This window comes from Gymnogyps californianus, chromosome 12 (assembly GCF_018139145.2).
Source record: "Gymnogyps californianus isolate 813 chromosome 12, ASM1813914v2, whole genome shotgun sequence".
NCBI classification, from domain to species: Eukaryota; Metazoa; Chordata; class Aves; order Accipitriformes; family Cathartidae; genus Gymnogyps; species Gymnogyps californianus.
In genome coordinates, this window is record NC_059482.1 from 17,735,023 (window position 1) to 17,757,368 (window position 22,346).

The window sequence follows — 22,346 nt, forward strand, 5'->3', positions numbered from 1 at the left end:
GTCTTTAAGATATGTCAAGGTTCTTGGTAAAGAGTTGTGCAATCCATTAATAAATAATAAGGGGGGGGCACAAAGCTGAATTGTTGCATAGGAGAAACGTCAGCCAAACTGAGGCAAGAGAAATACAGGCAAGTGGTTAGCTGACATGATGTGAAAAGGAAGGGAGCAAAATCACTAAATTAATTGCACTAGAAAGTGTAGAGAAGGAAAATGGGCTACATTGAAATGACAAAAAAGTAGGCTTGGACAAATGGGAAAGGACAGACCTGGCACAACAGAGTAAGTTGTGTGTCACTGAAGGGGAGTCAAGATTGGACGGAGCCAGGAAGCTTAAACTGACTGGAAGGAGAACTTCTCCGTGCTTTACAATTCATGTTTCATTCTGTTCCAGTTTGCTCATTTCTTTACAGTGTAGCTTACACAGATTGTTCTAATGGATGGCACTGCCACAGGGCATATGCCCTCTTCTTTCTCATCTGAAGTGGGTGGTACCTCAGGGAGTTGACAGCTTCTCCTGAACGTGTGGCATTTCTGGGACAGACATCTGCACAGACATCTCCGTAACAGCCTAAGGGAAGCAGCATTGACTCCCTTCACCAGCCTGATCATCCACAAAGGACATCATACGAACTACTTTCACTTCCTAAGCATAATTGCCGTAAGTGATCCATTGATTGCTATCTGACACTGAGCTTTTCGTTTTCATTTCCCAGATGTTTCTGGTTTTGTCATCGCTCTCAACTCCATTTTATCAGAGATGTGACAACATATATTGAAAGGACATGGCCATACTGCAAAGAGAGAATTATATCAGATAAGTCTAGTAGAGAATCATAGTGTTTAAATAGGGTTATCACAAATTTAATAGTTTGCAAATGAAACACAATTAACTTACTGTTTATTCAGCTCTCATCAGAAAAGTTGCTTTCTATACTGGATTTCTTCCTTGCAAAGGCCATGCACTTTAGATAGCATGGCAGCAAATGAAACCTTTTCCCTTAATTTTTTGAAGTGCCCTAATTTTTTTTGAAGAATAATAGATATTTGTTTAAAAAGTGTTTTTTTCTGCAAGTCTTAGTTTGAATTGGAAATCTTTGGATAAAATTAGATTTATAAGACCACCAACTTTATGTTCTGCTTGTTTCACGTAGTTTTAAGTTATTGCCTCTTCCTACTATAGTGAGTACCCATTGGAGCTATCAGTGGATTCAGTTCTCCAGCCTCTATTTACATTTAGGATTATAAAAGAAACACACTAATGTGAACAAGGAGATGAGTTAGTCTGTGCAGCAGGAACTCAAAGACAAAGATTGTTTTCAACCTTTTTCTGTAATCAAACCAAAGCAGGGACCTAGCTCTCAGATTTATTTTTTAGGAATTACCTTGTTCCCAAATTTACAGAAGTAGTACATGATGTAGGCAGGGTACTTTTTATGTCAAGAAAATGGAGAGACTGGAAGACAACCAAAGTCCACAAAAACTATTGTTATACTAACATTTTACTATGGCATTCCTCCTGTACTTAAAAGGTACAGTCTAACTGGGGGGGGCGCGCAGAGAAGGCATGTGGACTGAAGATCTTTTCTGCCACTGTGGATGGGCTCTTCTCCTCTAATGTACAAAGAGGACCTGTGGTTTTCAAGAATATTTTAACCATACTGAGGAATGTCCCTCAAAAGAACTGTAAAGAGTCATTAGGTATACCATAAAGAACACCACCATCCAGCAAGAAGGAGAAAAGATGGTAGAAGAAGGACCTCACGGTTATATTCCATATCGCCGAGTCCATGGCGCACACCCTGAGATATACTGAGCAGTTAAATGATTTTGTTCCACACAGTAAATTTTGAAAAATCATTTGGCCTCGTCACTTGGTACTGAACACGGAGTCTTGCTCAATCTTGCTCTTAAAAATATGAATGACTCAGAAGAATTCCATGCCTTTTAGCAATAAAATATCAAATACGAACACTGACCTTACCTTCTGTCACTCCACTACTCATTTGCTTGCTATTGACAATGAAGGTGCATCATTTCCAATGAAACGTCATTCTAGCTTTCATGTTTTTCTTGGAAAAGAAAGCAGGTGAATCCTTGATCTGTAAAAGACAAATGTTATTTTGTTCTAATCTGTCTGACCAGTCTATCAATGACAGTCATTCATCTGCTGTGGAAAAGTGAACAGTGCACCATGAATTTGCTAACATTGCATCTGCTGGTACATTTTTCTTTAATAGTAAGTGAGGCATAATAAACCTTGATCTTTTTTATATGCTGTTTTTTGTTTGGAAAGTATGATTCATTGGCTATTTGCTACTACACATTGTTCCTCTACAGAATCACATTCTACAGTCGCAACAAATTTCTTCCTTGGATTCAACAAAAACCACTATTTATTATTCTTAAAAAATAATAATATAACAGAGAAAACTCCATGTGAAAATTTTAGGCCCACATTTTCAGTGCTGACACCTGCTGAGTGATGCATCAGAGAAAGAGGGCCTATTATCACTACAAGAACTCAAGAAAAGTCTTTCTGAATTCCAGTAAATATCTTCCTTTTCAACAGCTTGAGATATATGAATGTGATGAAATTGTGTTCTGAGTGAAAGAATTTTCATTTTCATTCAGCAAATAACAATCTGTAACCCCCAATGACATTAGAAAGAGTATTTGTCTTTGCAGTGCTCCATGGAAGTTGTTTGACCACCTCTGTCAAAACTTTTCAGCCTGAAAGCTACATTGGTGATCAAGTACACACACACACTTGATTATTTAGGGGCTGGAAAAGTATTCTTAGACCTTTCACTGCCTATGCAATGGTATTTTCCTAACAGTACGCATTTCAGTAAGTCTGCTTCACAAATACAGTGTACTACTGAGCTGCATTTTTCCTATAACATACTAATGACTCACCTTCTCCTATTATGCTTCTTCCAGAAGAAGAAATAAGGCAAGGAGAGCACCAGTCCATGTCTTTCACCCAAAGCAGATGAAAAACTATTAACCATATCACAGATTTCTTTCTTTTCAGATAACCATTTCTTTACATAATATTTATTAGCTCCCCCCTAGGATTTGGGCAAGTTTCTTCACTTTTTTAAGAAAGGGAAGACAGGAGAAAGAGGAGAGGGTCCAAACTAACAAATACAAATAAGCCTATACATGGGTGCAATCTGATTCAAAGAACAGGTTTCAGCTTGTGCATACTGCTGTATCTCGCCTGAAGTTAATGGATTCACAATAACAGACACATTATGAACCCAAAACAGTATGTCATCTGTACAGAGATGAATAACATTAATTAAATAAAATCACAACAGAAAATAGCAGTAATGCTCCCTGTTAAATATAATTTGCCTGTATATAAGAAAGCCAGTATGAAGATTACTTTGACTCCATTGCTCTTTCCAACGCTGAGGTGCATGTGAAAAAGATTTTAAAATAATGAGATAGGTTTCCCTCACTCCAACATTGAGATTCCTTTAAAAAATAAGTGATTGGAAACATTCCTGTATGACTAAATATTACTTTTGTTTTATATGTATTACTATACTCCCCTTGATTTTTCATCTTGACCAGCAGAAAATTATAATCTATTATATAGAAACATAACTACTTATAAGGAAATAAAACAAGTAGGTACATGACATGCTAAGTAATGCAATGTATAATTACTGGATATGATACAAATTAATACACTTTGTGTTTCATGTAGGAAACACTTTTTCAACACTTGCTAGTAATTTCTTGCCCTCCAGTTCTATTTTGTCTATTTCTTCAAGAAAATGTCTTCTCTAATGTATACACTCTCTAGAGGGAGACTGCAACTGTATTTATAAGTACACAAACAATGATATTCACTGATACACTATATTCTTAATTGATTTGAGTCAGGAAAAAGATTTGGAACAGCTTAACTCACACAGTAGGTACATTGTGAAGCAACTTCCACTTATTAAAACACGGAAACATAATGATCATTTAAACAGTAACAGAGGCTCATACCCATGAGCTTTGCTCAGTTAATATTAAAATTCTTTCATGGATTCACCATATTTCAGTTTTTCCTTTTATATATCAAAAATTGGTGAACTCTTTTTCCCCTAACGTAACTTTCCATAGTCAGAGCAGCAGCAAGAACAAGACAGAAAATGATCTTCGGAAACTAATCACCTGACTTACATTTCCAAATTATTACGAATATTGTTATTTAGCTTTCATTTTATGGCAGCACCAAGGAAATCAAATTCTGAATCAGTGCTCCCTTCCACAATGGCAAGTACAAACAACAGCAAAGCAATCCTTGCTCCAAAGCCATTACATATAATCAGTTATTAAAAATAGTACTACTGATCATTCTGGTCTGTCTGCAAGACTGCATTTAAATTAATCAGCAGATGTCCCACCAAGCACTACGTGGTCATACGTTGTTATATAATCTGCCCAAGGACACGAGACCAACACTTCTGATCCACAGCTACAGGACTGTGACTTCATTGAACAGTATCTGAGAAAAGTGAATTCACAAAATGCTTTGGTATGGGCCTAACTCCTCTTCTGTTGGAGTAAAGGCAAAACATAAATATCCTCTTGCAAGAGCACACAGCTAAGACAGTCTTTAATTTTAAGCTACACAAACCTGAACTACCTTACAATGGTTTAGAATATTAATTGGAGCTCATATATTTCCTAAATTCCAGCAGGTCTGCGAAGTTTTACTTCAATAATACCATTATCATCCAACTTCACTGCAAAAAATGAAACAAAGGGATATTTGTATTCTTAAAATACATCTTGCTACCTGAGTTTCAGAATTATGTGCGTGCAATTCATACACAGAGAAATTTATGCACTTTTTTCATAGTCATCTTAACCGCACAGCCAAACACAGTATGTGAACTAGGTAGACTCCATAATAATTATGTAGAAGTGCAAATTCCATGCTTGCTTGTGCAGTTCTAAGGCTTTGACTCATAGTTTCAATATGGGTTTTTTTGTGTAGAGATTCATACTAATTTCTCACCACCAATAAATAATATTTCCTTAAACAACATGCTTCCTTAATTTACTAGGCTTTTCACATATAAAGGTTCAGCCATTAGCCATTCTCACTTCAATAACTACAAGGTACATGTCACGGGTCAATAAAACCTATCATCTATGCTAGCAAAAGTACACTATAACACATTCAGCATCCGTCAGTTTTGAAAATGCTTACATACAAATGGTTTGCTATAGATTTAAAAGTTGAACTAGATTGAGAACCTTTTTTAAGCTTAAGGGGAAATGTGGTCATAAAACTGAGGAAGCTTTATGGCAGAAGGCTGTATTGATATCTGTACTTATGTCCTTATCAAGAACAGGTCAAATAAGCCTTTCTTGGAATTACATGGTGATGAGTTCAGATAAATAAACCAGACCATGTAATTCATAATCCTAAACAGCAACAATTAATTTTCAGAATCTGTCTCCTGTGAAAGAAAGCACTGGTGTTTCAAAGCCATGATTATTTTAGCTCTGATTTACTCATACCACGGTGTGTACTGGCCTACTTCGGAACAGATCCGGAAAGCTAACTAGGCCTATAAAACTATACTCTGTGGATTTCATATGAGTCTAAATGTAAACAACAGAACTTACAACTAATTGCTTTTTAGATAAAGCTGACTTAAGCAATTGAGATAACAGAATCCTACAATGCTCTGGATGAAACATACTAAAAATGTGAATTAATAAGTTAGCTGATATTGAGCTCCAGATGTTTCTTACTCTGGCAACGTTCCTTAAGTGATGATAAGCAGATTTACATACTTAACTAATATGTTTATTTAAAGAAAATTTCCAAATCCAGACTAACATCCAGATTTCTTATTTGGCTTCAGATCAAAAGACATACTATCAATAAGGACGGCATCCAGGAAAACCTTTTCAACATCTGCTTAGAACTAAACAACAGATATTTGATTTTCTGCAAATTTAATTTCAGGCAAAATTTTACTTCATCCAATATTTTTTATATCCTCAAGACAGCCTGACCTAGTCATTTTGCATATTCAAATCTCAGAATACAGCTCGTACACTGGCAGAGACAGCAGTTGCTAAGGAGAAACTCTGTCAGTTTGTAGTTCACATTTAAAATGGTATGAGAAATTTCACTTAGAGTGAGAACAAAAGCTTTTTGGAAGCAAAGCCCTCCCGTCACCAATAATATCAGTGATTTAAAGAAGCGGGTTCAAAAATGGTTTATACGTTCCTTGTAATCTAAAGAAACTTAAGTAGTTAATAACAAAAATTGAAGTTCTACTGTTTCATAAGGGTGAGGAATGGAAAGTAAAGTTAGTATTACTGAGTCATAGCGGGTATTCTTTGAAGCTCTCATGAGAAGTGCTTATTGTTACATTTAAGGCAAACTAAGAAGAGACCAACTCAGAGCAAAAACTTAAGAGAAAATACTTCTAGGAATGGATACTGTTCCAAATTTCTTCCCAGGTTACAGCAAGGAAAACACAAATATACTGTTCACTGGGAGGAAAAGTGCGTATTCCAGGGCTGAACAAAAAGAACTGACCAGGAAATATAAAATATGGACTTCATTTTCAAAATTAATTATTTTAGAAGAGAACTGAAAGGAAGAAAAATGTTTCCAAACAAGTTGAGCACTAGCATAAACTTCTACTGAAAGCCAAGATAATGATTATATAAAGATAAAAGAGGTAAATATTAAGCAATGCATTATACCAGTAGATATACAGACTGTCTGAAGAACGATGCCAAGGATTAGGAGAGATGAGAGTAAAAATTACCCAGTGTTTCTTGTGGTTCCTTGGTGTACATGAGAGAACAGGAATAACAGGAATACGCCTACCAGGACTTTGGGACAGAAGAAAAATCTTCTTGATAACCCTATAACATGACTGGTCTCTAGTACCTCACACCCACAGCTTTCAACCTACTTTGCAAAGCACGTAAGTACAGGAAAACTGCTAATCCAAATCACCCCGCAGGGCCGTGGCAGAATCAGAAATATAACATAAGAAACAAGAAAGCCCTAGCCACTGAACACGCTGATTTTCTTACATTAAGAAGAGAGAATATACTTCTACATGCCATTTGTTGTGGGGGAAAAAAGGCTGAAAGATGCGACAGGAACATTCCCTAAATTGTACTCAAATCAAAAGCAAATAAAGGGAAGCCAATATTTATTACTTCATTAAGAATGTGTGATCTTTTTATTTTTTAAACTGGCATCAAGACTTTGGAATATCTGGGGTTAACAATACTGCTATCAGACGGAGTCAGACTTTCCCATTGATTTGTCTTTGTAGCTAAGTGACAACAATCAGAAAACTATATTGTATTAGTTTATTAGTGAAAACAGTGACAATCTAAGGTTTTGGAGCTGGAATCCTCTACCATGCAAGTTAGCTTACCCCAGGTGATGACAATCAAACATGTACAAATGAAGGTGAAACATTTCACAGCACCGATACATAAATTGTAAATAAGCTTAAAATGGTGAGATTTTTAATAGCTAACGATTAAGGTGGTTTTTTCCTATGTTAGCATGGGTCTCTGCAGTTCACACTTCTAAATTTTCCTGACATCCACAGTGTCCATCTAGGAAGATATACTCCTTTTCAAACGCGCTGAGATTGCGATTTAATGATTTGTCTCCAAGACGTGATGCTTTACAGCAGACATAGCAAAATACGTCCATGCTGCTTTTAGAGATAAAAAGGCTTCTCTTGGATTCAGTAAGGCTAAGCCCTGCTCACTGCTGTTCCAACAAAAGAGAGTCTGGAAAGAGCCCATGGACACAGGAGAAAAAAGGAGCAGCAGCAGCCAGGTATCAGGGTGAATCCTGGGGAGTGACCCAGCTGCCCAGATCATTTTTTACAGCTCAAACAACATTAGTAAGCACTGATACAACACTAGGCAATACATTACCCCCTTTAGCTTCAGCCAACCCCTAATATAACAACCATGTCTCACAACACCTCTTCCTCTATATACTTTCCTAATTCCCTTCCATTTACTACACATCTTTTGGCATTGTCAGATTCTTCTATTCTATTTATTCTTTTTTCATTATATTCCACATGTAAATAAATTTGTCCCTAATTCTTTCATACTGACCTTTTTCCAGCAGTGATTCACATCCCCAACTACCGATATTTGCCACAAGTACAAAGTGTCTTGTAATATCAATGCTTTCTGTTCCTTCAGGATTTTAAATACACCAGTAGAGTCACCTTTTATTTTCTTTTTTCATGGATTTAGTTTTCCTGATTTCCCTTTCTGTAATTAAGTTCCTCAAATCCCTGAACCAATCCAGACTGCTCTTTTTAGGTCCTCCTCCAGCTCTATATCATCTTCTAAGCATGGTAACAAGAATGGACCATGAAACAGGTTTTTTTTTTTTCATTTAAAAATTTGTTTTGCCACCAAGTCCTCTCATCCCATCCACTTCCACCTTGAAGACCATGGCTTCTCCCTTCTTAAAATTTGCATACTATAAAAGGTATTATGATTTTATGTTTTTGGCATCATGATTTCTTCTTTTACGCTGAAGAAGAACCAAATATACACAACTTCTACCTTTGATTTATCCTAACTTTGCCTTATTACTTTAGTTCCTCTTTGCTCGACTGTAGAATTAATGATACATTAAACTGTGCATAGTATATCCAGCCCAGTGTACCCGAGTGCAACAGCAAACATAAACCAGCAAGGAAGTTTGCAAACTGTTCAATTATTACATGAACTTTAAAAAGCAGCTTCTGTTAAGATTAGTTTCCCAAATGTGCTTCATGCGGTGTCACTGAGAAGGCATTAGCGTATAGTCTAAATCTGACCATGGAGCAATTTGGGCTAAAGCCTGTGCAGTGCTAGTGCAGGCAGAAATAGAATGAGAAATTTGTGCCTCCTCTCTTCGAAAGACCTGCTCTGCTCCACGATCTGCTCTTGTGTCCAAGGTCCCAGCGGGGTTTCACAGAAGCATGGACTAACTGGCTCACGAGAACAGCCCGGTCCAGTTCCTGCCCCAGCCCTCACCTACGCTCTTCCATCCAGTATGGCACCAGCCTTCAACCCCATGGGCAAACATAAGGCAAATGCTGCCTGGACTTTGCTATTTCCTAGGAGGCTATGCCTGCTTTAGTCTACCCTTTGTACTAACATCCTCGGAATTATCCCCTTGCAGGGCAATCAGGCAGTAATGCAATTTTGGATCTCAAAACCTTCACCAAAGCACAAGTAAAAATTAAGGTAGCACACCATTGGAAAAAATGCCCCTTTGAGGAAAACTAGCCAGTCCTCTAGCTCTTTTACTGTTTAAAACCCCCCAACGCAGGTAAAGATACGTATTTCAAAAGGTTTGGTTATTTGAGTGCACCCCAAGACATGATGTTGCCCTTTCCATTTGCAAATTCAGTCAGAATTCAAAGATGCGTAAAGCCACATATAATGAATCTGATCAAACGTGTTATGGGACCAGAGTCATTTATCTTCTCGTATCCCGGCCTCACTCCTGAAAGAAAACAGAGCTCTGTTCATTGTACACCATAAAATATTTCTCTCTAATTATCCTGACACCACTAGACGCACTTAGTCTCTCATAAATTAATGTAAATCATGTGAATATCATTTATCATAAAACGTACATCTGCAAAGCACAGTAAAACCTTTTTTTCTTCCTTCTCAGGCAACAACATACATCTCAGTTGGTCCAGTTTAACATTGCCCTAACATTTAATGATCCAGCACTGTGCTAGTCTGTACTATTACAGACAGCTGCCTATAAACCATTCAACATGAACACATAAAATAGATTCAATGGAAGAAACGAGAACTGGTATATAACATTTCCAAAACTATTTAAGTGATATAGGAGCTGCATTCCCACTTTCAAAAGTGACTTAGATAAATAAGAGATTTTGAAAACTGTAATAATCTGACAATAATTAGGCATTTGTGTGAGTTATACTTTTTATCTCCATTTAATTACTCACTTGTACTCACTTGTGTGATTAATTAGATTTTGTTTTGAAGCAGTACTGCATTATTCCTAACAGCTTCCTATAAATGATATACTAACTACTTGCAGTGTAAGGAGGTTTATATAAGTCCCTTGATGGGGCTCAGAAGAAATCCAGCCTGTAACAATTGCCTGAGGGGCCACAGCAGGCAAAGGTGCTTACAGGGGTGGTCTTCTACCCTGGAGGAAGGACAGCTGTGAATCAGGAATGGGAAACCCATAAAAACCCAGCAAGCAAAAAGAAATACTTTTTTTTTTTCCCAGGTTTCTGTAAAGGAGGGCTGGGGGTGCTGTTGCTTTCTAGAGAAGAAAAGCTATGCAGGAGCTAGAAAGAAAAATTTTTGTTGTCAATAAAAGAAGCTTTGTTAGCTACCTGCTGTGGTAAATAGGCACTATGAAGGCACTTAGGCCATCTGATCAAAGAATCAAATATTCTAGAGAGGAATTCCTGGCATAAGTGACAGAGAAATTAAAATGAGAAAGGGTTGCTATCTTGTCCTAAAAGAATAATAGAAAGAAGATTATAAAGCAAACGCTGGGGGCATGGGGAATGTTCTCCTTCCAGGGTGAGGCAGGGAGATTTCCTACAAGGTCATGGGCAGCTATGACAAACAGATATAAAAATAGCAGCATGCTTAAGCAACTGTGCTGAACTTCAGAGAGAAGGCTGCACCAGAGATACAGGTCTGCTCTGTCTGCTTCTGGTCTTGGTCAAATTCAAGACTTCTCAAAGCTGCTATGCAGCTACGGAAGAACTCCAACTACAGCGTGGTATCCCGTGTGTCTCTGCCTTATCTCTGTATGGAATGAACAAAGTTCCTGTTCCTCCCCTGCCTTGAACATAATTCCCTTGTTCTTTCCATCACTTTGTTTTTATTGCTGTAGGTACTTTATTGCTGACAAACTCAGAAAGTTTGAAATGTTGAAATGGAAATTAAGGTAAGAATTTAACAAACCAAAGTGATTTCAATATCAACCTGGTAGTTTTCCCAGCCTGACATTCTAATAAATGACTGTTCCGTTAGTATTACAAAAGTCATCAAACCATGATAAGGGAGACAAAAATCACTTCCAGTCTCACCTGAGGACTTGCAGCTAACAGCACAATTACACACAATACTATTCCAGAAAATACTAGAGCAAATATTAGGAGGGGTTTTATTTATACGTATTCTGTCTATGCAGCAGTGTCAGAGTTGACAGCTCAAAAGACTGCATTTTCCCAAACTCTTACTTTTAATAATCTGCAAACATGATTGAAGGAAGCAGTAAGAAATCTAATAAAAATGAATGCAGAAAGGATTAAGGAGACAGCTTCATGACAATTTACAGTTCTACACAGCAGTCTCTTGCTACGAGTTGTGATAAGATAGATCTTGTTTACAGTGTGTTAATCCCGTGTCCCAATAATGCTAGTATGCAATGGATTCAAGTCTTCCTTAGAAGAATGGAGCTGCTTTTGCATTAAATGAGCAGCTGCGGGTAGCAGCAGCCTGAATAAGAGAGCAGAAGGTCAAGGGTTATTCTAGATTACACTTTCCAATGAGTCATTCACATCTCTTCAGAAAACGTTTCATGTAAATTGTTTGGATGTAAATTATAAGTAAAGCTTTATTTGAGCTTTTCTGGGTCAATGATTGACTTTTATTGTTCTCTGTAGAGTGAAATTTAAAAGTTGACTTTCAGTTTTTTTCATAGAGTAGAGATTTTATGCATTTTCTATGACTAAAGAGGACTCTTACATTGTGAAATATCTTTAGTCATGAACAGACAGTGTGTTTATATAATATCAGATACTCTCCTAGATCAATTTCAACTATGAATGTAGAACTTTGTATTTCTCTTTGCAGAGCCAGTAAGAGTTCATGGACTATTACCTTTTTATCTCTGTATAGGTGTTAGGTCCTATCACTACTTACCCAGGTCCAATCACTTCAGAATATTAGCTAATTAGACATTATCCAACCTATTGCCCTCAAAAGGTAGTGGTTTGACCCAGATAGGACATATGACTGGAACTCAAAAGCCAGATTATATTTCTAGATCTGATGTTTAATTTTCTGGACACTTTAAGCAGCTCACTTCACCTTCTGTGACTGTTTAATCTTCAGCCTTTCTTACTGTTTGTGTTGACTGTAAGAGTTCAAACACTCTCTTTTTCCATATAGATACCTCTCCTGTTTTGTTTTGCAGAATCAATATTCCACTAGAAAAGAAATAACGATAAAGATAATTTGAAAAGTTACAAGAACACTGTGCAGAGACTGATATCTTCAGTTGCTGCTTACTGATAATAATAATCATTCTTCTGTTGCAGTATTTTACTCATACATTTGAGAATCTGAAAACACGTTTCTCTCTGGGCTGCACTATACCTCAATAGTGAAAAGTTAGTTGTCCTTTAGTCACCTTTTATTTTCTTTCTCCCCAGTTTGTTCTTAGAAACAATAATCCAAGTTTCTTCTTTCTGCCATTTGAATGCCTGCATTCTGTATCGACTGCTAACCAATCTGAAAGCTATGAAGCTGTATTCTTTTTAATCACATCTGTCATTACAGGAGATGGTCACCTTAGCAGAAAGATCACTATAATGGGTTGCTAATGGGCTATTAAGGGGCTTTCAAGTATCAGGATGATCATCATAAGTAAGAACTGAGAGCCATTCTTTATTTCTGTGTAAGATTAATTTTTCCCCAGTAATTCCATGGATTAATAATGCAAGGTTTGTGCACCTCAGGAACTGCTTCACGGTTTCTTACCATATGCTATGCAAATTCAATAATTAGCTCGACTTCACAATTTAAAAATAAGGTACTACTAAGTCCATTTAGGGATGGGGAAAATACCAAGTTGAGCAAGCATTCTGAAGGAAACAATTAGATGATATACTTAAAAAGGGTCTTGATTTGATCAGAGTTTTCAGAATTACCTTAACACATATTCAGTTACAGTCCCTAAACATTTTAAAATGGCAAATGCACAAAGTATTTGTAACCTCAAGTCTTGCTTTATCATTGCTTTGTTCTCAGATGAATTTCTGGATACTAACACCTTTGAGAGCTTTGCAGATTATATAGAAATGTTCTACATTCTGCCTAAGCTTGTGCTCTCGGAGTTGATATCCTTTCAAAAGAAAGCAGAAAACATGGAAAGTGGCACTAGACATTCAGATGTGAAATACTGAACTCATTTTTGCTTATATAACAAATGGAAACAAAGAAAGTGGGTTCTTTCAAGTCCTAGCTGGTTATACATCTTATAACAAACTGTCAAACAATTTGACTTATATGTCAGATTTTGCTTCAGTATAGTTCTCAGTTTCTTCTGAGTTCGAACGGGTACCCTTCACTGACAGGCAACAGAATAAAGAGGTTTACCCACACTTAGACCTTTCAGCTTTATAGGTTACTGTTCCAAAGTTGTACACATATATATAATATATATACAAAGCTTTTTTTTTTGCCAGCAGTATACTTATTCTCAAACAATTCTTTCCAGTTAAATACTTCTTTTGGATCTGCATCCTGATCAACATGGTCAGCGTGCCCTATGTTTAAAATGGCTTTCTGAAGTTGCTCTTGTGATTCTGCCTGTATTTTCTGACAATCCAGAGCCACCCCATGTTGCATCTCTTCCTCTCCTCTACTATTCTAACACTGTCTTGGAGGATAAGTGTCAGCAGGTGTAAACAGGAAAAAGGAGACAAGTGGCACCATTATAGCATTGCTTTCACTTGAGAGGGGCTACTTTTAGAAAAGAAAGCACTTGCAGCAACTCTTATTTGATTGGCATCATTGTCTAGTGAAGCTGGCACACCATGTTGTGAGCAGGCACAATGCCATCATAACAGATGGGCATGTGGATAGGAAGCCAAAAGATAATGTATGAGTACCAAATGCGTGTATTGGAGGGCAAGTTTCCCAGTCAGGAACATCAGAATGGCAGTTTATAAGCTTCTGCACCTATGTTTAAGGGAGATAACATACACATTGCATCTTTACAATAGACGCATGGGTAACACACTCTGAAACAATAGAAAGGGACCTGCGAGTATGGAATTCAGTGACTGCAGAAGGAATTATAAAATTTGTAACTTCATGTAAGTAAAAGAGCCATGTAAAACCCAAAGACGGTATCTTTATAGTTGCAAACTAGGGTACTGTTTCTGGCTATGACATTGACCAAGAGGGATAACTGAAGACCAGGAACCAGGGACTGCATGGAGGGGTCCTCTCCAAGGTATACCTCCCAAGTAAAACTTTCTGAGCTGAAGTTTTCATGTGGACCATCGTATTTAATAACAGCTGGACTTAATTCTATGAATTTGTGTTATATCTTTATGAATCCATTTATACTTTTGGCTTCCACAATATCTTATGTTAATGAGTTCTACAAGTAGATTATTCAGCATAAAATGAGTGAGCACTTCCTTTGATTTCTGTTAAACTTGCCACTTGATCAGTGTTATGGTGTAGCAGCATAGTTCTTATGTTGTCAGAAATAACTGCTTCTTATTCCTCTTTGCTATATTGCTTGTGAATATATGGACTTCTACAATAGTCCCCTGCTGCACTAAGTTATGTTTGTATTTCACGGCTATCATTTCAGGCCTCCCAGATTTCCCAAAACGGAAACAAGCACAGGCAACTTTTAAGATCTAGTCTGAAATCACGTTTTGGCTAGTATTTGGTCTTTACTGTTGTCCTCCCAACACCACCACCACCACAGCTAATCTGGTCAGCAGCAATATTATGTGGAATACAATAGAAGAAACCAAATCAGTGGCGTGATAAATATTCATCAGTGATACCAGTCAATTCAAGCTTGGCAGTATTACACATCATCTTTAAATGGGCTTGAATCACAAGAAAAAACAGATCACATCAAATAATGCCATGTTGTACTTCAGTATGAAACCACATTCTTTGGTCCCCTATAGCACATGTGCTTCATGAAGCCCTAAAGCTTAGTAGAATATAAAAATAACAATGGACCAAGAAGATAGGAGTTATACCAAGACCAGAGAATGTGTATTTCTCAGCAGACAGACACTGCATCCTTCCCCGTCAGCCCAAATTACATAAAAGTATCCATTCATATTCTCAACTCATTGCTAAATATTCTCTTAACCGGAGCCGTTTTTTGCCGTATGCTGTGGTTTAACCCCAACCAGCAACTAAGCACCACGCAGCCGCTCGCTCGCTCCTCCTCACTCCCAGTGGGATGGGGAGGAGAATAAAAAAAACCCCCACAATTAAAACTCATGGGTTGAGATAAGAACAGTTCAATAACTAAAGTAAAATAAAATATAATAACAATAACAATAATAATAATGAAAGGGAATATAATAAAAAAAGAGAAATACCCAAGAAAAGACCAGTGATGCACAATGCAATTGCTCACCACCCGCTGACCGATGCCCCAGCAGCGATCTGCCCCTCCTGGCCAACTCCCCCTGTTTATATACTGGGCATGACATTCCATGGTATGGAATATCCCTTTGGCTAGTTCGGGTCAGCTGCCCCGGCTCTGCTCCCTCCCAGCTCCTTGCACACCTGCTTGCTGGCAGAGCATGGGAAACTGAAAAGTCCTTAACTTCGGATAAGCGCTACTTAGCAACAACTAAAACATCAGTGTGTTATCAGCATTATTCTCACACTAAATCCAAAACACAGCACTGTACCAGCTACTCAGAAGAAAATTAACTCTATCCCAGCCGAAACCGGGACACCCTATTAGTAACCAAAGGATAAACAAGGATGTGATTATAATCTATCTGTTTTCATACCACCATGGGGGTTTTTAATACTTGTAACAGGTATACCCCTAGACACCTAAGGTAGGACACAGCAATGTTCCCCTTTATTCCCAAGAACAAGAAACGGATAACTGCTCTAAGTCTAGATGTGTAGTATTTTATACTAGTAAAACTTCAACATCCTCACACAACACAGAATTTTTTAATACAGATAGCACATGATACTTGCTTACCTGTACAAAAAGGACATCTCCTTGTCAATGTAGCATTGTTGCAGTATATTGCAACACAACAGATCAAACTGAAAATCTAAACTTTAGTTTTTTAATCTTGTAAAGTATTTTCTCCAGTAATGCCATTGGATTTAAAGACTCACAGTATACTCACGGTATTACTTCTGTACTGCTGAATACATGCATATGAAAACTCTTTGTTTTAATACCTCTGACTTTTTTCAAACTCTCTTTATTATACCTTAAGACATTTTAAGAGACATTATTAGGCTTCACCTCCTAAGCTTTTTTCCCCTGAGAATAAGTCCAGGCTGCTCCATTTCCTTTCTTTTATACATGTTTCCATACAAACGCACTGAAGCACATTTTATTCCCAGTCACAAAAACCCAAAAGAAAATCTATGATCCTTTTTGGTATATGTTGGAGCATTTTGCTATCTTCTTTAGTACCCACAGTAGAATAAGTGATAATCAATAGTGATATCTGCTTGAATCTAGATGGTTTGATGGAAGTGCTTTTGAAACACATCACGGTGCCTGATTTGCTGTAACTTGGTCAGCTCTTCTTACCTCTGCAGCAGCACCGTATCTAAATTATACCAATTGTTAGTTGAAGTCTATTAAAGGCTATTATTAGCATTTCAAAATACAGTTGTACCTAGCTGGTTTCTCGCCTGTTAAAATTGGCCAGCTGGTTTAGCTCTTTTAGCTTCAAATCTGAAGCAACCATCCACAGAGGCCAGATGTAGGTGTCAATAGCAACACACGCAGCCACTGTTATGTTTTGTCTCTGGGGTTTCACTGTAGGGAGACTTTCCTTCTGCTTACAGAGTCTTCTAAACAGCCATGCGACTCAGAGAAGTAAATTACAATTATGTTGCATTAGATTATTCCAGAACACACAGTTCTCCTCCAAGCCTGAAATAGGACCCAAACCCTATGGTCCTTGCACCTCTTTAGCTTGTTCGAATAGGATGCCTCTGAGACTGTGGCTTATCATATATAGCTCATTAGTTGTGGGTCTCTATGTTAGGAGGCGATTTTGCGCCATCTAAAGATACAAGATTTCACAAACTGACTAGGACTGTAGTTCACTCTCTGGCCTAAAGCCACTAACAACTTTCTGACCATTTTGTGTGCAGGCACATTATTTTGCCACTAATTCTACCAAACCAACTTCAAGAGTTTCTGAAAAACAAGACAAAAAAGTATTGCGGTAGTGATTTTACATGATTTATATATACAAATGCTCACATAATGCCCTTAGAAACATGTAGAATGTTGGCATACTTTAAAGCCCAGTGGATCTAGTACATGTATTCAAAACATGCTTTCTGTGTGCTTCTCTTCTGCAATAGGTTCACTTTTGCTGGAACATAGGAGTATTAATTAAAAATATTTTTACCAATATTTTCCCCCAGAAAAATGCATATGTGAAATATAAAAACTGTTATTTTTAGAGTTCTCATTTTGTTCCAAATTTATCACAGAGCATTCTTTTGTAATAATTCTACTTCTAATGCTTTTATGGGGAACCTGCTCGTACCTAACTCAATTTTAATTTCATGTGAATTTGGATCTAGGTAAAATGCTGCTTACAGAGTGTATCTGCCAGACTATAAATTGCTCAATACTAAAATGCCCACCCCCTAGAGAATAACTTCTGCAGGTACTTTATAAACAACTGCTGAGGTTACTCAACCTGTTAATTACCATTGAAAATTCAGCCTGGTATCCAAATTATGTATGTTACAAAGAACGCTTATGCCAGAGTTGTCAGCAGCAAGCTGTGTTCTACATCCCACCCCCACTGCCACTCTGAAATGCCCTTGAAACTAAGCAGATACAATGTCAGTGAAGAATAAAATGAGGAATTCATGGGAACACTCATATACTGTAGGTACACACTCTCTAACAACATACTCCTGCTCCGTAAGCAGTTCTTATACATCAGATGCTCACAACTTAAGTTACACACCTAAAAATAACTGCTTATGTCAGGAGGTTGTAAAGCAGGAGGAACAAGTACTACTTGCACCCAAGTCCCTAAAACCAAATGGATAAATACTCTAGCTTTAATAATCGCGACAAGGACCATTTCAGAGCACAATTACAATTGATCTACTGATGCGAGTGGGTTCAGAAAAGGCTACTGACAAAAATCCACACCTCAGGATAAAGTTAATGAGGCTGTCGAGGGAGCAGCAGGGCCAGATTTAGTGCCAAAAATGCACCAGTCACGCTAGAGAGCTGAGGAAGGTGAAGAAAAAGCAGTGCTAAGTGATAAGGAACAGTGCAGCTCAGTGACAGATAGATTTAGACCCCTGAAGTCCAATAAACAGATGACAAAGATTGTTAAATCAATTCATAAGAATTATGCTGAATCCTGACTAAGATGCACATCAGACAAATAGCACAGCGTTTAGAGTTAGGAAATATAAGAAGTCAAGAAGGTAATCTACGCGTTACATGAAATATGAACAAGGAAAGGGCTCTCTCGGACTCCTCGTAAGCAGTTCAGTGCTGCCTTGCTGAGCTATAGCGAATTTCTGCCATCGTGATGATGAAGACACCCTGGCATCCTTTCCCTGGCATGTCAAAGGCAGAATATAGAAACAACTGCAAAGGATCTTGAACTCGGAAAGGACCCTTAACCAGGATACACTCAAAGCTCAACACAAAATTTCCAGTTCTGTTTCCTAGAGTTTTTGAATAAAATTTGCCAGCCATTTTGGGGACGGGGGAGACATAAATAAATATGGCAGAATGTACAATAAATCACTAAGTTATAACGGCTCATTTACGTTACATATAGTTCAGAGGTAAAGTCCTCTCTAAGGTCATTTCAATGAAATCCTGATACAAGATATCACGGCAGTGGATGACTGCTTACAAACCTGGAGCCCACTCGAAGTTAGCCAAACCAGACGGGAAAGGCCATCTTGGGATCTCGTCAGTATAACGTCAGAGCGAGTTCTTTCACTTAGTCCCAAAACTCCTGTGTCCAAATACCACAAAAGATTTCATTCTGTGCTTCAGTTAAACAGTTATGAAAGAATGGAGATTTTTTCATAATTCTATCAAGCTTCAAATCTGTTTGGACTTCTTATTTTGACAAAACACCAATGGTGCCCGAGGATGACAAAATCTGGTGTTTGGTATACTTTATGAACTAAAAAAATAAACAAAGCAGTAAAATTTACAGAGAATAACATTATTCAGGTTTCTCAAGTCCTGAGATAACTATAAGTATCTTTGAAACGGCTTAATAATCTAGGTCAAAGCCACTGCAGAAAAAATTCAATTTTGATAAATGAAAACTAATGTACATTGTGGAGATAATGGAAATTAGTCATTCATCTTTGCAAGTTCTGAGCTGATATATTACAGGAAGGACACCTAACCAATATTGTGAAGACCTGAAGGATGGCCTGTAACAGGAACAAGAGCTCATAAAAAGAAAAAGTTTTACTATAGAAGGAAAAGAATGAAATAATGTGGATTAAAAACCCTATAGATTTTCTGCATCTCATATGGGATATTGAAGAAATGGGGTTCACAGAAGCAGACAAATATGATGGAAGCAAAGAAAAACTCTTAGATAAGGATAAATTGCTTTTTAAACTCTTATTTTGTTTATTTTCTGGAAAAGATGACAAATAGGAACAGGCATGACAAAAAGTGTATTAAGAAGTAATGAAAGCTATAAAGAAGGTCAACTGGGAGCTTTTCTTCTTCTCTTCCATAATACAATAAAATGAGGTAGTTATTAAATTGAAATGGGGCAAATTAGGAACCGATAAAAGGAAAATAATTTTTCTCACACAACACATAATTAGATTTTGGAACTCCTTGCCACGGCATTTTGCTAAGGCCATAAATTTAACAAGATTCACAGAGGGATTAGATTTCACATAGATAAATTCTTGAGATACACAGTGGTTGAAACTAGGAATTTTACTTAATGTTGACAAAGAATTACTTGAAGTGATTTAAATCTCCATGTTTCAGATATTAAGACAAACTTAATGAGCACTTCACAGATGACCCCTATTAGTCAGAATGTTGGACTAAGTCATACTAGAGCTCTCCTTCAGTATAGTAATTCCCAGGTACTTATGTTTCAGACATTACTCTTCATGGCTATAAAGCTGAAGGTATGAGTTTACACTGCCAGGCGGATAAAGACAAGTTTGGGGTCAGGGAGTTGAAGGAAAGGGGATAACTCAGGGAGCAAACTAAGGGGCTTCCCAGCTACTCCTGTTTGAGGTTTACAGCCACATGTACCACAGCTGAGGAGAGATTCCATATGGAAGAAACTTGCAGAGATTTTTTGTCTCCTCCATCTTTACCAGCTATTTTTACTGTCATCAGACCATTTTTTAAATGCTGATCATGAAACATTCCAATATGGCAGTTGTCATACTAGAAAGTACAGTAATTGCTTAGTTAAAAACCTGGAAAAATGTGATCCTACGCATAAAGAGCAAAGGTCTGTTACATTTCTTTCCTAAATGTTGAAGTCACAGGGCCCAAGTATGTCATTGGATGTCTCTCTTTTTCAATGGCAGTGGTGCTCAAGAATGATATTTGGCCATTCTAACCAAATAATATGCACAATTTACATTGGTTAACCTAAAGAGCATTTTTGGTCTGAGTGGAAAAATAAAACATTAATTCATATAGAAAAGGCAGACAAGTAGCTGCTTGATCAATTTATCACAAAATATAAAAATGTTTAAATCTGAGTATTTCAGGTACCGAGAAGAATTCAGCCATTTATGGGGGCAATGGCAAGAAAACAGCATGAGAAATAAATGGAATGGAATCAGGAGAAGAAGAAAAAAGGAAAAAGGTTGACAATTGCAAGAACAGATCCAAAACTGGAGAGGAGATCCTGTAATTGACAGTTTAGCCTAGCAGGAATACAGAACTTTTATGAAATAAAAGAAATGTCTCCTCACAAGTGTACAGAAACTGTGTATTAGACAACCTTTGTTGGCCTGTGCTCTGTGATAAGATATATGTCAGGTGTTTAGGTCCACAGAATTTCACTTCTTTTTGCTTTTCTAACTTACAATTCTTTATTGAAATTCAGTATTGATTTACTTCCAAATCACACACTGTACCTTCTTGCACTATTGCTTTTTAGGTAAACACTAACAACACTACAAGATGGAGCTCATCCAAAGTGATTGCTAATTCATCAGTAGTGGGAAACCTACATGTTTTCAAGCAATGCAAATTGGTTTGGCTTCTGCACAGCTCCTACTTTTTCCAAACACTGATGGCAAAGAACTCTTCCCAGGATTCATATCAAGTATTCATTTTAACAGCATTAATTTATGATGTGTGTTATTCCACTCTACCCTGTGCAACACTACTTACTCAAAAAGCAAGCAATTTTCCAAAGTAAATACTCATTTTCCATTGTAGCAGTGATGCTCTTTGTAGATTTTAAGAGAAAAGGGCATAGTCTGGAAAATATCTTTTCTACACTTTTTGCTTGGGGATCATTCACAGTACTATTAGGATATTTTAAATATCTATCCCTTCCCGCAGCATTTTAAAATTATTTGTCACACTATCTATTGTAAAGTGGAATTATAAAGTAAAATTATGACTTGCCAAAAGAAAGGGCTTGATTTATTTTTACTGCTATTTTGTCTGCTTCTCTGGCCTCAAAACACTGTAAATCATTATAGAATCACTCAGCTTAAAAAGCACAGTATTTTTCAATACAATGTTGAAGTAATTGTCAGCAAGTCACTTAACCTCCCTAACGATTCAGGGAACACGTCAATGTAACTGTGCCCTTTGTGCTGGAGTGAACTTGTCTCCCCAATAACCTTACTGTGATATTGGTTAACTATACCTACTGCATCCATAGAGCTGCTGGGACTATTTTTTTGGTCCATGTACTCCCTTTTCTTCACTGTGTTAACAGGGAGGGCTGTCAAAAACCGACACTGGCTAACAGGTAGAATTGATAAATAAAGCAAAATGGAAGCTTGAGCTGTTGTTGAAAGTCGTGACACAGATGCATGTTCAGACTGGCATGCCCAGGCTAACATTAACACTGCAAGCCAGCTTTTCATTGTGATTATGATATAAAATACAGGGGGTGGGACTTCTGGCCAAATTTGAAGTTCTAGACTTAAGCTTTGTCACTTGAAAGACCATTTAAATAAAATACATACAATAATATTGGAATAAAATCACTAACTCGGACAGGCTGTCAAAGTGTCAAAGACACTGTGGATTTTGAATATAACACAGCAAGTTTGAGAATTGCCCAGACAATTAAACCTGGACA

General features: G+C 37.3%; 1 long non-coding RNA gene across 3 annotated transcripts in view; it reads right to left on the bottom strand.

The window, feature by feature from the left end:
• Nucleotides 1–1,986: 1,986 nt before the first annotated feature.
• Nucleotides 1,987–22,346, bottom strand: part of LOC127021216 (uncharacterized) — a 199,313-nt gene continuing 178,953 nt past the window's right edge. For all 3 annotated transcript variants that reach the window (XR_007767177.1, XR_007767178.1, XR_007767176.1), the window contains one exon: nt 1,987–2,099. This is a non-coding gene — a long non-coding RNA (uncharacterized LOC127021216). The remainder of the gene's footprint in view (nt 2,100–22,346) is intronic.